At 43.8% G+C, this 14,074-nt stretch overlaps 1 protein-coding gene across 8 annotated transcripts in view; it reads right to left on the bottom strand.

Moving 5' to 3' along the window:
* ESRRB (estrogen related receptor beta) overlaps positions 1–14,074 on the bottom strand; it is a 157,042-nt gene that overhangs the window by 43,477 nt on the left and 99,491 nt on the right. The gene's annotated exons all lie outside the window — the stretch shown is intronic.

Raw genomic sequence — 14,074 nt, 5'->3', positions numbered from 1 at the left:
GGATCGATCAGCCAAGCCTGTTATTTAGCAGGACTGTTGACCTTGAGAGTATGGGCAGGCATCTCACGTTCCCGAGCTGCTTTGCCTGGTGTTACTTGAGAGGAATCCAGAGTTTGGTCCCACTCAGAGACGGTGTGATGAGTTGATGAATGCCCATGCCTTGCCCAGAGGGTCACGCTGGACTAGAGGCCATGGAGCAGTTACAGGAATAATTACTGCAGGTGCATTCATCTTCAGTCCTGCAGAGCAGCTAGACAGAGTGCAGATCTGCTGGTGTAGCACCAGCTGACCGTGTGAAGGAAGATGAAACTTTGCTGGACGAGACCAGTTCTTAGTATCTCATAGCAAAGCTGAAAGCTGCTGTGCTGACCAAATTCTGGAACCTTTCCCTACCTGAGGGGTGCATACGTAGTAAAAACCTGAAGATCACCGGGCACAGAAACCTGAGGTTAGGGTTAAAGCAGAAGGCGAAACCACCATAAAACACTCTTCTGCACTGAGGAACTCCACGGTAAAAGAAGTTGAAGTTGCAATGATAAGGACAGAGAGAGGACAACACTGTGAAAAAGGCATTACAAGGAAGTGAATTACACTGTCAGACTCGGTCAGGGAAGTTCACATCCCAGCTTCTGTCTCTTAAAATGCCCAGAATTCACTGACTGGGAAGAAATGAAGAGGCTACAAACAAAGTTCTGAGCTATATTACAAAAGATACTGAAAACTGGGAGCAGAAGGACTTCAGAGAATTAAGGTTAAGCAGAGGTGACAGAAGTCCTCTGTGTCCATGCTTTTATCTACTCCAACTAGGGAATAACATTTCGTGTTCCTCATGTTAGTCATAAATGAACCACCCTCACCCTGGTACGCTCCCTAGTCCTAGTGGTACCCTTTACAAGTACAAAGTCAAACCTGTTTAAGGAAAACAAAGCTACTACTGACATGTCTGGTTATGGGAGCATGAGGCAGGGTGAATTCTCCCATTGTTGTACGGTACAATATATCCAGTCAACTACTCACTGTCTGAGATTCACAAGTATTTTTGGAAGTCCTGCCTACCATACTCCTAAGTGTAATCACCATTTGTAAGACAAGATCCCACCGCAGAGTTTACCTAGGAGCACTGTTCCCTCAGCCCATCATAAACCAGGGAACTATTAGGAAGTTGTTTGCAACCAGTTCCCACTACCATTGTCATAGGTCCAGGCCTCAATGTTTAAAAATAAATAAATAAAAAACCTTGGTTCTGGACTGACAGACCTGAAGACAAGCACTGTTTTGTCACCAGCAAGTTATGGGAGGCTGGGATTGCCTCAGACAGACTCAGTGGGGTGTCTCCCTCCACTGGAGAAAACAAACAAACAAACAAACGAACAGGACTAGTCTCCTAGGACCATTTCACTCCTCAACTCACAACCTCAGTTATGGAGGCTGGTGGTTACAGCAACTGTCTGGTGGTCAGACAAGGAGAGCAACATCCCCTGCATCCTTACAGCTGAGGACACCCCTGTTTCTTTCCAGGAGACAGTAATATATAGCAAGTTCTGGATAGGTTTGAACAAATGCTTTAGAGACAAAAGCCCTTAGCACTAAGACAGATGAAAGACCATAGCTAAGGTGTCTCCACCACTCTAGAGGTTGTTTTTCTTTTCTGGCCTCTGGTACAGCTTGCGTAGTTGGCTACGGCTGGGCAGCACACACCAAGTCAAACCTCACCAGCTCTGACTTTTCTACAAGTCTCATGGAGATCCTGTGGTGATTTTTAAACAGACTCAGCGTGTACCCTGGCAAGGAAATAAGACATCTTGAACTTCAAGAGCAGCTAAACGTTTTTTGCAGAGTTCAAAGTGATGAACAGCCATTTTGCTCAGCTCTAGTTACCTTAATAGGAATGTAAAAGGAGAGAGACTTGATCCAACTCTCCTCCGTGCTGGCACAGGAAACTCCGTTACTATTTCTGTGCCCATGTAACAGGCTTAGAGGTTCTAAATGTTTCGTTCTTTTCACCTTTCCTCATCATAGGTCATTCCTTCTAATCCCTTTAGCACCTTTGTGGCCCTTCTCTGGCCTTGTTCCAACCAGCCCGGGTCTCTCTTGCAGCAAGGTGCCCTGAATCGCACACTGCAGCAATGCCACAGCGCTACGGGGAGAGACGCTCCGGAAAGCACACAGCCAGGCAGACTTACCGACCAAGCAGCAGCTTTGCCAGCCATCAGGCTCCCCACCAGCTCACATCACCTGATGCCCACTGTCTCACCGGGACCTCTCTGAACATAAGCTACTTTTGTCACCTTGCTCTGCACAAGGTGAAATTTGGATTCTCCTTGTTCCAAAGTAGACCCATACAGTAGTACCACCTTTAAACCACACACTGCTAACTGACACTTGTTTTACTAAGGCCTTTTAATAATACTTGTTTTTTTTCAGCCTAGAACTTTTTTCTACTCCGATTTGTTTCTAATATTTTCAGGTGTGTCAACTGTAAATTCAAGAACCATGTCTTTTACTTTTTCCTCCAGGACACAAATGGCTATTTAAAACTGAAACACTGCCCTTTTGGATACCACCTTTGCAGAAGGATAAAGAATGTCTCTAACCCTTCTGTTTACACTCTGTCAGCTAATCCATGATTCATTTCACAGGATTTGTATCAAAACCAATTTGATCTAATTTCCCTAATAAGATCTTGAACAGCTTTGTGTCAAAAGCCCATGCATGGTCCAGAGGCAGTCTATCCACTGCTTTCATTTTGCCCACTAATTATCTAATTGTATCAAGAAAGGTTATTGTCTGCCCTACTCCTGTTTCATAAACCCACTGCTGTTTATCATTCACAACATTGTTAGCCTTTGTGTGCCTGTAACTGCCCTCAGACAAGCATGCTCTGATCTCTATGATCCTGGATGTAGGTATGCATATTTAGACCAAATCAAGATTGTGCTTTAGGCATTCACAGTGTTTATCCTTCAGCGTTATCTCCTTTGGGCAGTGATGTTGAGTTAACGTTACAAGTTTCTCCAATTCTTCTCTAGTCTTTCACCTTTTGCTACTCCTCTACAGCAGCTGGAGTGCTTTCAAGTTCAATGCTCTCTTGAGAACAATAGCAGCAATGAGAGAGAAAGACTCTAGATGGACAGGACCAGAAAAGGAGAAAGATTAGTGTTATAAATCCAGGGAGTAAATATTACCTCCTCTTTTTTTTCCCTTTTAAACCTGAAGGATTACAAGTTTCAGATCCATGCAGATAAGGCTATTTTATTAACCTCCTTTGAGGTTATTTTTTTCCAGAAATAGTCATTTGTAACTATGTTCACCTCATTACCCCAGTTCTAGATAAGAAAATGACAGGAATTTAGTATTATCTATGTACAAGTCTTCACTCAAGAGAAAAAAAGACACACCTCTCACACCTGCTTAGCAAGACAAATAAAACAATACCCAGCTCTGTAATAGATGGTAACTTTCCCCCACCAAAAGGATTCTCTATCAGCTAAGATATCCAGAATTCAGTAACTTAATTCTATCTCAGGAGCTCTCAGTGCTGACGCAAAACCAAGTATCTGACCCTGCACCTTCTCCAAGCAGCACTCCATATTCTGATCTGGAGCTAGGAAAGTTTAGAGGCATTGCTTCTGATGTTCTCTAACGGTTGATCCTCATTACATGACCTTCAATAAGAAACTCAAGGTTATCTCAGTGCTATGCTCCGGTTACCTGGCAGAAGGTAGGAATGGGCATCAGAAGTTCTGCCATATAGGCCAGTCCCTCCACCAGTATATTCTAAGAAAATCACACACCCACCAACTCAACATGCTGGACATTTCCAACATTAAGACTGAAATTGTCATTAGAATGAATGCTGAAGTATATCTGTAGGACTAGGATGAACTCAGGGAAGGAGTGAGCAAGGGAACACTCTCTCAGACCCTCCTCAGGCAAAACCTTATTTTTTCTGGGTACAAGGAACAATGCAAAAGGTCAGAAATGGTCTTTTTTGGTGGTTCTCACAGCTGGACCTGGATTCCTGACAGAATTAAAATCTCGAACTTTTAAAGTCCTAAGATCTACCATAAAATTGAAAACCCCTGCAGGCAACATGCCTGTACAGGTTGTAACTTCCAGGTGCCCTATGGCTGTGCTTGTGGAACTGTGCTTTAGTCCTGAAGGTCACAACCGGGGAGTCCTCACAGGGGATTCAAGCTTGTCCTCCTTTTTTACTTTTTCAAACTGAGAAGACTGCCAGTATAAATCTTCTTACTTCAGGTCCCAGCTTGTGACAAAACCACACTTTGGACTGCAGACATTTTTAGACCAACCACTAAAGACCAAAGACTCTTTAATCAGCAGAAACACCAATGGTTAAACAGAGATAAAAAAAATACCACCTCTTCTTGGTTACAGGCCTATTTTTACTATCAGTATTTGTTAGCCCAGATGACAAACTTACACTGCATGTGTAAATGAGATGTGCATATCATGCCATGGTGCCATTTGGGCAACACAGACTTTGTGTCCTCTGCAGGCCATATGAGAAAGCTTCGCAGCTCACAGCTGGGTGACAAGCGATAGATCAGCTTCTCAAACACTCGCCGCAGCTCCAGGAACAAGCCAAATTTTGTCAGGTGTTTGTTTTTAGATACAGGAGACAGAAATAAATAACGTTTTTCCAAGTGGCAGGCTAGACATGACAGCTGCAATAACAGCCTGTGTAATTTTGGGTCACGTACGCAAAGAGTTCATGTCACGGAGCCGAGAGGCTCGCACCCACCGGGCTCCCGGCCTGCACCATGGACAGCTCACACACAGCTCCCTGCTCCTGGACACCCGCCGTGGCACTGGGGAGGAAAGGCTCAGCACACCCACCCGTTCTGCTCGTCCACTAGATATAGACTTCAAATGAAATACACTTCCTCAACCCTACTGGCAGGTCCTCTCCACACAACAGGCCAAGAATAACGGGATCTGCTGATGTGCCACTTCTGCACTGCGGGTAACTCAGCCGTACCCACCACAGTCCAGGCAGCTGTTTGGGGCATCTGCTATCACACAGGAACATATCCTGTTCCCAGGGCAAACTCCAGTTCTCTCTGGGGCTAGGCAAGAGCTTGGGTACTGCACGGGTGATGGGTTTAGTTAAAATGTTGGACACCAAATCATAAACATAAATTGCCAAGTTACCAGTGCCTAGGCTTTAGAGGTTTTTATTCAAGTAACAGCATTTTGCTTTGCTGTAAAGGACAAGAAAGTCGGAACCTCAAACCAACCTAAATATTTTTCTCCAGAGTGCAAATATGATTTCTAAGGGGTTTGTCGTGCTTGCTAGCAGCAGCTTCCTTTAGCTTGCATGGGCTACGCTGCTGTTCTGTAGAACATGGCAAGACCCAGACAGACTGTTTGCAAGGCATTTGTCCCTAATATGCCCACACAAATACCACATACTTGTCTTTGGAACAAACACAAACCACAGCTTAGAAAAATGCTGATGAGTTTGCTCTCTAATTCGGGTGGAAAGCACCGTGTGACTTCTACTCCACAGCATGAACACCAGCCTGGACTGTCAGGTTGTATCAAGGTCCAACTGCCAGCCTTTTGTTATATATATATAACCATCCTGACACCATCCTAATTCCAATTGCAACCTTTTTGTCACATCTGGCTTTGCTGGGCATCTGGATCTGGCTTACTTTGTAAAAACGCATCACACTTGGCCTGCCTTTTACCCCTGCTCTGGAGACAGATACGGATTTTTTTTTTTTATTTGCTTTATAATTTTAGGAGGTCAAGAGAAGGACTTTTGAGTCAGGAGGCTGAAGATGCTAAAATGCAAATCGGTAAGGAAACCAACAAGTCCCACAGCTCCCTAGCTGCAAGAGCCTATCTAGAGATCCGTCTCCAGTGCTCAGCCCTGAGGAGAAGTGCATAGTATGAGATCTACCAAAGTGGGTCATGGTATGACACCAGTTCTGCCATATAGACTGGAAGAACAGATTCCTTGCAGAGGAATGGGCAAAGGAGGCCCAAGCTGGTCTCTTCTGCAAGATAAGGAGATGTGGGACAATTGCTCATACTCTGGCTCTTACACAAATAGTATTTGCTTGTCTAATGCCCTGGAGACATTTTATCCCTTTGACCTGTTGCATAACCAGAGCCCAGTTACGTATCGGTAGATCTGCTCTAGCCCAGGTTAGCTCACGCTGATGAAAGCTGCTGCAGCAAACTGTCTGGAGGCTGCTTAATAAATAAAAAGCCTTCTCGTGGGCAGAAGACATTATGGATTTCCTGCTAGCCTTCATCCCTCTCCTCCTTCTTGTAATTTCTCTTCACCCTTAGGACAACACTCTTGTTAGTAAACGACAAGAAGTATTACACAGATGAAGTGACAATTAATCTGGAGGTGTGACATATATTATCAGTTCATTCTCTTATTAACACGTTGCCTTTCGAAAGTACCTTGCCCTCTGGTGTACTAATGGCACTCCCTCCAGAGTGAATTGCTTTAGCACTTGAGCTATTGCTCCTGGCTTATACGTACTGTTGATGCCACAGCAAACCAAGGACCAGGATTCACTTACCATTCACTGTTTATCCAAATACTACCATCACCCTTTTTTCCCCCCATACTGTCATTCTACATTCCGTATTTCCAGGCTGTCTATACTTTCTTCCCCCAATACTTCTGCATTTGGAAGATTGATCACACCAGCTCAAAAATTTTGCTTGCTATGGCAAAGCTGGAACTCAATCCCTGTTGAAATGCTCAGCTAGACCTTCATTTCTTCTTGAATGTCTTTCTTTATACTGCGCCTGTCTAGGGCACTTCTAATCTATATCTCTCTTAGTAGTACCTTCAGTGTCCTTCAGACACTTGTGAATGAGACTCATACAACAACCTATTCATTAGAGCACACTTCAAACACTTATACGTCAGAATTTTGCTTTCACCTTTTTGGCTGGGCAAGGAAATGAAAACTTCCATCACAGTCATTCATGTCACATTCATTTTTGCATCCCAGCCTGATCCTTCGTCTCATCTCACATAGACCTTTTCTTTCAGTCACTACCCTCCTAGCATTTCTGACAGAAAACTGCCACCAGTGCAAATTCCTCAGCCTGCCCTTCCTTGCATTTCAAGATATCCACTGAAGGCACCCTTCCCTTCAGCCTTACCTACAATTCATGATGAACAATAGCAGAACAAAAAGGAAGGCAAGGAACTATTGCTTAATTATAGTGAGAGAGGGAGAAAGGACCTAGGATCAGAGATACCCACTTATCAAGAACATCATCCTAGAAACAAATGTAAAAAAAGACTAAAGAATCAATATTTCTTCTGAATACTAGTTTACTGAAAGGGTACTGTAAGTTTATTCAGAGAAAATCTGAACTTATGTGTTCTCCAGCCTGGAGGCATTTAGGAATTCTCTGAGTTTGAGCAGTTGTTAATTTTTTTGGAGAGTTTCTATTTCTTACACCTCAGAACTTATAGCTGTGGCAAGACGCTGCCTTTTTCTCCCATCTCTGCTAAGACAATCCAGTCAGGATAGATGAGCTTTACCTAGATTCCACCTGTAGCTCCTGGAGAAATCTATAATTAAGTGGCTCATCATGAGAAACATTACTCAAAACCAGATAGATCCTGAAAAAAAAAACTGAATGAAATTAATTTCACATAAATTACGGCATGCAAAATAACAATGAGCAATTAGTGCTTTTCAATTGTTTGTTTTTTTTTTTAAATCCCCAACTCGCGTGGAACCATTTCCAAGATGCTACAGAAGTAAACCAAGATAACAGTGTGAGAGCAAGCACTGGATCTGGCAGGAAGTTCTCCCAAAACCACTGGAAAATTATGGAAGTGAGAGTGAGTGGGGTCATGAGTGAGGAGGGAGGCACAAGAGGAGAACTGCATGTGGGTCAAGGACAGACAAGAGGCTCATGCTACAAACTAAGACCAAGGTGCAGTACTTGAACAAGCAAAGAAAGTGAGTACGTGAAAGAACTGTAGCTAACAAACACCACAGGGTTGAGAAGACTAGATGTTGGAAACACCCAGTTTCCTTCTGCACACCTTAGACTACTGTAACAGGATTATCTTTAGCTACCTATTTAAGATATCCCCGAGGTTCAATTTTGCTGAGTCTTTAAAACCCCACCTTTGGTAGGTATTTAGCAGATTTTCTACAACAGACTGTATATACTAAGTAGCCAGTTGTAGCTGACCCAAATTCCAGCCTTGAACCCTAATGACTTGTTCTAAATCCATTTCATTCATCCATCTTCCAGACTGTCCCCATTTCCTTTGACTGACAAAGTACCTTCCAGTCCACTTGAGCCCAGCCCTACCTCAGGCTCCATGGTGTCCTGCTTTCTTACTTGCCTGAGCCAAGAGATGAGAAGGAGATTATGGGCAACAAAACACTCTTTAGACAGAAAATTGTGTAACAGAACAAGCACATACTTCATTTTCCCCATCACTCTGGCTTATCTTGCATGTTCTTTTCTCTAGAAACCAACAAGAACTCCCGTCCAAAAGGAATTCTAAAGCCACATGTCCTTAAATTCCTTACACTTTCCTTCCAAATTGACATCACTGAAAATTTAACTGAATGTAGTTTAAAATAAATAAATAAATGTGTTCCTTCCTATCATGATGAATAGATCTTCTCATCCCAGGGAGTTTTCACTTTATCCTGTTACTATTTTCGAACATGAAAGAAAAGAAACCAAGCCTGCATGATCAACCCATTTCACTTCTTTTTCCCTGTATTTAGCATCCCTACTAATGGAAAAACAGAAGCCAAGACAGACACAGCAACACAGACAAGGCAGTCGGGCACCTACAAAGATTTACAGCTCCTTCTACACTTTCACACAGCACCTTTCTGAGCCAGGCTTAAATGCTACATAGGACAAAGGCTACCTTCAGCAGGGTATCTGTGTATACTGGGTATGCATATATATATGCACACAACCCCATTCCTCACCCTCACACATCTCTCATTTCCTCATTATGTCGATGCACCTAAATACCATTCCAGTAGTTCACTACAGAAGCCAAACTATGACTTCATATTTCCAGACCATCACAGGGAGTGCTCAGACCTTTACAGGAAACTTAATGCACTAAAGCAAAAAGATAAAAACAAAACAAAAACATGAAAAGAAACACCCCTTCCGCTCCCAAACCAAAACAACAAAAACCCCACTGCTTAACTGGGCTACATCATCTGCAGTCTGCACCCCTATCACAGCCCTGTGTCTACCAGAGCATGAGAGGGAGAAGACTGCACATGATTTTACAGATGTCTGCACTCTGTTATGTTTAGTGTTTAAAAACTCTTTGCTTTCTATCCAGAGAGGGTCTGGAACCCTTTGCAGATGCTACGAGGAGGGGGGCTACCCTTTTCACAGAAGGGACCCAAAAAGAAGCAAGTTTCAGCAACCCCCGGCCCGGTGTGACCCAGCCCACCCTGCCCGCGTGTCCTCCCCACTGTGCTTGTTCCGTTTGCCCTTGGAATGCTATCACTTATTATCACGCTGACTTCTCCAGATGGGGCATTTTGGCTATTGATCTGATAAATAAACAGCCTGCTCGCTCGATCAAAATGTTATTTTGCATTTCAATTACTGTTCACTAATGCAACCTTCATCCCGCCAAGAGCGCTGCTGGCAATGACACTCGACCTGGCACAGGCGTTTGCAAGCAAATTCGGCAGCGCCTGCTCCAAGCACCTAACGGGATTACCAACCTCCATTAGATGCATAGATGGAGAGGGAGATGGACAGACAGGACTGGGCTGAAGGGGAACAGACGTGTGCGGAACAGAAGGTGTGAGCAACCTGGACAAGGGGCGGGGATAGGCAGAAGCACAAATCCATTTACAACACAGCTTTGCCAAATATTTTGACGGTGGGAGGTCTCAGAAGATAAAGACATCCCCTCCAACCCCCTCCCCTGACAGCTCATAGCAGACAGAATGAGCTCACTGTGTGTGAGCCACGCAAGAGTTCAGAGCAATGGGAAATGGAAATCAATGGCTGGTGATGAGCCAGCAGTGAGCACTGCAAACCCATCGGGGCAAACAGGGTCATTCCTAACGCAGATTCTGCAGCCTAGGACTACGGGGGTTCAGTTGGCCCCAGAGCTGGATGTGGGCTGCAGTGTGTAAACCTGCAGGGAGGAAACCCTCTTAGTCCTTGACAGTTCCTCCAGTAGGGAAGGAAATGTGACTGCCTCTGGAGAGCATGGTGGTGAAACAGTGAGAAAGGGTTATCCAGATGTGTTGGTAAGAGTTGGATCTTTGGCAGGTGTTGGTCTCTATTGATTCAGTACTCTGTTTACATCAGGGAATACTTTGCCAAATCCCCAAATCAGTTTCACTCAAATCCCACCTACAATGGGAAAGAGCACAAATAGCAAGTCAGTGAGTAGCCACCAGCAGAGTGAGGTCAGGCATGACTGGTTATGAGACAGATTCTAGCCCCAAACTCTTCTGTTCATGTGATGTGCTCCACCAGATAGTCTTGCTTTCTCTGTCTCTGCCCCAGAATCCTCCTGCATGAAGAAGAATGCACCTTGGGCCCCCTTCTATTTTCCTAACTCAATTTCTAAATCCAACTTTACATGCATCAAAAACTGACTCGGCCATTCAGCAGTGCGTGTAAATGCTACTAAGTCCATTCACCACCCCCTGCATAGCATGTCTCTGGGAGGGTGTTGGACTTAGCTCCCAGGTGACAAGGTAATACAAATAATCAAGAAAATACATTTCTCTTAATTTCCACAAATCCTTTGACAAAAATCTCCCACCAGACCTGGACTCTCTTCCATCTCATTACCAGACAGAATCCAGACTGAAACTGCCAGTCATCCATGAGTTAAAAATAAACAAACCCATATAACACCCTGACATTATATAAACAAAATGCTAAGTATAACACAATGAACGAGATCAATGTGATGCATAAAGACAGGATCTATAACTCCACACACACACACTTCATCTGCTTTGTGTGGCCAGCTTCCATTTCACTCTGCCCTTGGCAAACTGAGCCTGTGTCCCACACCCACCTCTCTCTGGCCAGGTCTGTGCTGCAGACCTTGCTCTCCCAGATCGGTCTCTTTTTGCCCATCCTTTCTCAGAGCCCAATCTATTGGAAGCAGAGTCTCTGATATGTTCTATACCTAGAACACATCTTTCCCCAGCCACAAACACAGCCCAAGGACCCATATATATGTTATGGCTCCTAGTCACTGGTTTTGTACTTACGACACAGGACAGTGAAGTATAATGTAGTAAGCCCTTACGATGCAGCCAGAAAGTCTCATAGTCTAATTCCAACCTTAACACTAATCCTGTAGACTTCAGCAAGTCGCTGCAGCACTCCAAGACACCGCTTCACCAACTGAAAGGCACAGATATGGTCCTGAATGACCTCTCAGGAGCATTTTGAGGGTTAATCAGCAGCTATGCTTAAAAGAATGGAGTGTGCAGATGGGTGTGCTAACCAGAACGATGGACAGATAAAGCCCCTGTGCCCACATGATGGCTTCCACTCCAGATTATCAGCAGAATTTGAACATCTTTCTTCAGCACTGCAGCCCAGAGCTTAGCCTATGTAAGAAGTGAGAAGTTAGCATTTTCCTGCATGCAAGCTAGCCAGAGAGGAATAAAACACTGGTTTAACAAATGTGTCAGTGTTATACAGACCAGCCCTGACCTCCTCCCAAATCTGGCTTCACTTTAAGCCCAATCCCCTGTGACCCAATCTACACAATAACCTTATCTCTAACACCACCTAATCCTACCTCCAGCTCCCTGGGTGCTGCTTCACACACCAACTGTCTCCTGACCACGCCACCATACAACCCATTTTTCTATTCTGCTTCACAGTTAGACTTCACTAGAAGTTCTTCATCAAGAACTTTTCTTTAAAAATGCTTTTCCATTTCATTACAAAACTAATTCAAATTTGGAAATGTTTTCTACTGTAAGATTGCCGAAACAAGACTAAACAAAACGAGATGTTCAATTTTGCTTTGTTCCTAGTGCTTTGTTTAGCCTGTCATGTGCTGTCTCATGTGTTGTTTGACTGACCAAGTGTGCATTGTTTCAAGAACATAATGAAACAAAATATTGGAAGTTTCCTCAAAACAAACTTTAACAGAATTTCCACTCTGCTTAAAATTTCAGGTTGCAGCCAAATGTGGGATGAAACAACATTTGCACTCCTTACATCTTCCAGACAGCCCTCTGCTTGCACTTCACTCAGCAGGTCTCTCTTCTCTATTTACATTTACTCAGAAACATGCATGTTCTAATGTATATAGAAATGTTTTGATACATTTATTACCTTATCCTCTTTAGCCAGGCAGCTTAAGGAGAGAGATCCTGGCAAATAAATTCGATCTAAATCATCTGAAGAGTTGGAACTCTACAGAAAAGTTCTGGAATTCAAGAGTATCATGGAAGCTGTGCCATCAACTCATGTGAAGTGGACATCCTGTATTCATCATCACTTTTGCATAGTAGGGATTAGCCATGCGTCAAGGAGCAGCATGAAGATAAAACTTAACCCCTCTATTTTGAAAACTGTGTGCTGCTGGAGAAATCCAGCTCTGCTTTTCCATCTGCTGTTTAAGCTTTTCCCCTTTCCTTCTGTATCACAATGAAATCACTGCTGGCATGTGATCAGAAGCTCAGAAACCCTGGCTCCCTATCAACTTACAAAAATTGACCTGGACTTTTTATCCACTTTGATGAGAGCTTGAATGAAACTTCTTCCTCATTCACTCATGAGAAGGAGTGCTGCTGAGTGCTTCATTTTACAACGTGCTGAGGAAAATCGTTAGAAATTAGTATAAAAATTCTATCTGCTACCTGAACCCTACCCAGCATTTTGTAGCTACAGTCAAAATAAATCAGAAGTAGTCGGGACAGGATCCTATCTCTTCATTTAAGTCTTGATCCAACTACTACTGAAATTAAATAGGGATTTCTATTGATCTGAAGAGGGATTGGACTTCAGGATCTGAAGAGTCATGTGAATGTTGAACACTGCAGCTACTCCATGCCCTTCACTGGACTTCTGGAGACTTGTCTCCTAATGTTAAATCACCTTCTCCAAATACACTTGTATTTCAGATGTCCCTGGGTAAGGAAAGCAAGATGAACAGATCTTTCCCAGTAGAGGGCTTTCTCAGAAATCCCCACTCAGGTTAATAGACACTCTTCTCCCACCAGTCCCTCTGCACAGATTGATGGCCCTACCCAACTCCTGCAAGTCATGGGGCACAGTGAATCCCTTCACACATCTCAGTCACCAGGTGCCATCCTCAGCAGGTGACTGGCCAGAGCATCCTCTGGAAACCACACTGCAGTCACCTGTGCCAGATGTGTCCACCCTATGCAATTCAGTCCAGAGAGGAAATTTAGCAACTACAGATTCCCTAAAAAGGTCTAATAATGATCCAATTATTTCCTTTGACTCATGATAAGCAAATAAATAGTACAAGCTCTAGGTGCATCTGACAATTACCCTGCTTGCAAAGAAGAGGTCCCTGTTCAAGCAATTTTCTTACTTCCCACCTTCCCACCCTGCAAATAGCATTATTCTCAAAACCGGATGAATTTAAGGAATCCAAGCTGCAAATCAAAATGGCTACAAGTAGAAAAAACATTCCCCATGCTGTACTGATGAACTCCCCAGAGAGAATTCCAGTCCACCGGGTTGACAGCAGCTACTTAGTAGGAAAATCATTGCTCATCCCACATACGCCTGAACCACCTATTCTGCTCTACTGATGTACCGGTTGCAGTGCTACTCACCACTTGGCATCCACAGGAAATCTGGTACAGAACAGGGATCAGCAAGGGAGCCACTGAGCCTGGACTGCAGGGCTGGGAGAGGTTGTTCCTGACTGTGCACAAAGGCAGTGCAAACATGAACATCAATGTTCGTTTTCCTATTTTTTTGTGCGTAATTTAGCTGAGGTGTTTAAGTTCCTGACAAATCTGCAAACGCTTTAAAGTTCCTCTGTCCCTGCAGAACTGCTGGATAGAGTTTTAGACCACGA

Source organism: Anser brachyrhynchus (assembly GCF_964034855.1).
Source record: "Anser brachyrhynchus genome assembly, chromosome: 5".
Lineage (NCBI taxonomy): Eukaryota > Metazoa > Chordata > Aves > Anseriformes > Anatidae > Anser > Anser brachyrhynchus.
This window is presented reverse-complemented; position numbering and strand designations above follow the sequence as displayed.